Raw genomic sequence first — 4,316 nt, forward strand, 5'->3', positions numbered from 1 at the left:
TTTCCCCTGCTGTACCTTTGCCTGTGCATTACATTAAAATCTTGAATTTGATATGAGTTTCGAGAAGTTTGTGTAATAGGCTAATTTTACCACTCACAAATTTTCAATTTTCTATTGATTGACGACGAACGCAACGCTATATTCCCGATGACTATTTTTTTCAACGATTTCATAAATCAGGATGTAAAAAAGGCCAAAAGACGGAGACTTAAGACGGGGTTTTTCTTAGCCATTATTATGGAATATAGTACCCAGCTAGAACAGCTATCCATGCTCAGTGGCGTAACGCCTATGATCCATCGTGCGGCTGTCCGCAGGGCCACTGACCCTTAGGGGCCACTTCGGTACCCCTACCCATAGGGTCCTCGCTCTATAGCACCCTGATCCAAAAGGGTGTTGTTGATATATAACAGTACAGTCCTGACATCCACTGCAGGACATATTATCATATTAATCCAATGGGGATGGGGTGCTCAGTCGCCCGGGACCCCCTACTTTGTCAAAATCAAAATAAAAAAATGTAGATAAAATATTCAAATTTTGAGTCTGAATGACCATCAATTTGCTTTGCGACTCCCAGTACAGGATAGACCTATAGGTCTTTGATTAGACCTTTGCGACGGCCATGAGGGGAGGGGTGTCTAAGGGAGGTGGAGCATAGCTCTTGTCGGGAATGTCAATAATTTTGTTGAGGAGGATCATTGCTTGGGAAAATAATTTTTACCATCTGAGAGTGCCATTTCCCAACGTGCCATTTCCGAGCGTGCCATTTCCGAGCGTCTTAAAATTTGTCTAAAAAATACTTTTAGCCTACTAATTTGTCATTAATACTCAAGTATCCCTAATACACTACTAACACTACTAATAGCAAACAATACATATTAATCTATTTGTTTTACATGTTTATTATTATTAATAGTAGTACTATTAATATTATAATTTAATTACTTAATAATATCATTATCAACTACTATCATTATTGTCATGGTAATCATGGATATTACTATGGCTTTCAGTTAGTATATTTTTGAGGCTGTCGGATCAAACCCATAGTCACTCTGTCAGGCGTAACAACTGCATGCAACAAATCATAACACGTATCACAATGCAGATGTTAACAGCCATTTTTATCGACGTGTAAAGTCTCAAGTGAAAAACAACAATGGTGAATATGATAAAATAACCACATTATATCAAAAACGATAACAAATGAATTATGATTACAGTAACAATAATACAATGACAATTTTTATAATAATTTTGATGATTATGATAAGCATATAAATAATAAGTGTTTCCAAAGCCCAACCGACCCCAAATACTCGAAATGCTTCACCCTGATAATGGCAATGGATATTTACAATAATTAGGCCTACAATTAGTATAGTGATGATGGTGATGACGATGATGATGATGATGATGATTCAGATTATGAGACGATGATGATTATAGATGATTATAATCTGATGATGATAATGAAGATGATGATGGTCATGATGATAAAAATAAGGCAAAGACAATAATAAAAACAATAAAATGCAAAAAAATGTTTGCACAAGCCAGACCGACCCAAAACACGAAATGCTTGGCCCCGATAATGGCAATGGCATAGCCATCGGAAGCATTTTGCAAGTGGTCAGGCCAATATAGTAACAGCGGGGTAGGGTTGGGCACAAAATACTTTGGTTGTTACATTGACCAGCCACACATCCACTGATACAGGATTTTAAAGTTAGTGCGATCTGAGCATATCCACCCCAGCCCCCACCATGTTTGGGGCGCGATTTTTTTTTCCGTACGAAACATTTACATGAAACTCCACTCGGGCCGTCTCGACTGAATCGACCCGAAAATCTCATATTGCAGAATTCAGGTCAAAAGGTCATCAACAACTTCTGATCTGAGAGAACGTCGCTGTCTGATTTTTAAAAATACATTGATGTTACCATGCTTATACTAATGGGTCGTTTAAAATGACATAATATTTGATTGAGCTGCACGAGTAAAAAAGTGTTAATTTAATTTGAGTTACAAACTGTGGCAATTTTTATTTTTTAGTTAGGTCTGGGTTTTGCATACCTAGGTAGGCCTAACTACCAAAAATATACGCTTTCTGGGGAAAGCACAGAGAGTAAGGAAAAGCGCGTTTCTTGGGGCGTTTGATCAAATGAAACAGGGTGACAGTTATTTTCAAATTAAGAGAAGAGCTGAAAAGAGGCAGCTCTAAAATACTGGATGCCATAAGACCTGCCAATACGGTAAATAATCGGCCTAACTGAGCCTATGTTATTAATATCAGGCATACCGTAGTAATCTGCAGATTCTTGATTACAAGACTATAGACCAGGTTAATTACATGTATTGCCGAAATGATTATTTATTATTATTATTATTATTATTAATTATTGTTATTATGTTACTAAAACCAACCTGTAGGCCTACTTAAGGGGAACTTAGACAATCGAGGAATTAGAGAACAATTAAAAAATCGACGTTAAGGGGAAATAACAGAAAAGATATTCCCCCTGGGCTAGTTATTAATTATAGGCCTAGTAAATAGTATACAAAGCTTAGGTCAAGGTAATTAATGCTGAAATTATTATTATTATTATTATTATTATTATTATTATTATTAATGTTATTATTATTATTATTATTATTATTATTATGTTACTAAAACCAACCTGAAGGCCTACCTTAAGGGGAACTTAGACAATGGAGGAATTAGAGAACAATTAAAAAATCGACGTTAAGGGAAATAGATATTCCCCCTGGGCTAGTTATTATTTATAGGCCTAGTAAATAGTATGGTTCTTCATTACAAGGCTTAGGTCAAGGTAATTAATGCTGAAATTATTATTATTATTATTATTTAACATTAATTACATTACAAGGATAGTTTGATCAAGTTCAATAACGCCGCCGAATGGTATATTTTATTTATTTAATAACATTTCTCTTATGCACTCTATTTTTTATTTCATGCTTTAATTTTTTCCATTTTTTTCCCTTCAAAATTTCAATCAACGTCTGTATGTAAAGCGTGACTGTTGGTGTCAGCCTAGGACCCTAGGCCTATACTAGGTAGGACTTAACTTAGCCTGTAGTTAGGCCCATAGTTTATCCTCTTTCTCTAGCCTCTGGTATTACTGTACCTATCAACACTTTATAAAAGCTGTTGTTGTTGTAGATATTATACTAACATTTAATTAACATCCAAGAAGGCTACAGTTAGTTACACACGTACATCCCATAAATCCCTAAGACATCATAGGCCTACCGTAGTAAACATAGAAAGAGCAATAATAGTAAAACTCGAGCGTCACGACACTGCGAAGTGTCTGCTCTTGTTTCTCGTATCGAACTTAGTCGATTCAATCCGAGATGGCCCGAGTGAAGTTTCATGCAAATGTTTCGTACGGAAAAAAAAATCGCTTCCCGCTTGCTTCGGAGACAGTGTAACGAAGTATATGGCTAGTCTGCAATAATTGTTGCGGTAATTTACATGCAGACTATCATACTAATTTTTTTTATTTTATATTAATCTACGTTCTATAGGAGTCGTTTTTTTTACGATTTGACCTTGAACAAATGCCCAGTTGCTTAATCCGTGTGGCAGTTCCACGTACAGTTAGTGGAACGTCTATGGTGTGTAGGTACAGGCCTATAATGAGGCCCGTATCAAGTTGGGGGTGGGGGGTTTATGGTTCGGGAAGAATCCCCCTTTTCTATCAAACCCCACTCTTTTCTGGCGAAAATAATTCCTCCAACTCAACAAAATGCACTGCATAACCCACCCAGACACAGACATTTTCAAACATACCGTATCTGCTTTTATAGCATTATTTAGACCCATAAAGCACAAAAATCCTCTTGCTTTGGGGGTTTCGCCGACCCCACCGGGGCTTTGACTGTGGACCTCCCGCCCAGAAAAGCCCCCCTTGGAAGAACTTTGCTACGGGCCTGAGAATGGTCCTTTGCTGTCGTCTTGACTTATTGTAAATCAATCTTTACTAGCTATAGCCACGGCTCAGAAATGAAGATCAACCTAATAGTCTTTCAAGATTTAAAATTAGTTTTGTCCATACGTAAAAACGTATGATGCCTCGCCCAGTGGTGGCGCAGGACCTGCCCGACGGAGGGGCTAAAGGGCCCCGATGGGGGTGGGGGCTAGTGGAGCGAATCGAGTCTCACTTGGCTGGCCTCGGCCAGGGGGCCGCTAGGGCTCCCCGTGGGAAGCCACGGATATTTGATGAATTATGGCGAATTTTTATTACTTATTTGATAGGCATCGAGTTTCTATAATATGACTTCAT

Source organism: Anneissia japonica, unplaced genomic scaffold (genome assembly GCF_011630105.1).
Source record: "Anneissia japonica isolate Jap-2015-1 unplaced genomic scaffold, ASM1163010v1 scaffold287857_len828801_cov194, whole genome shotgun sequence".
NCBI lineage: Eukaryota > Metazoa > Echinodermata > Crinoidea > Comatulida > Comatulidae > Anneissia > Anneissia japonica.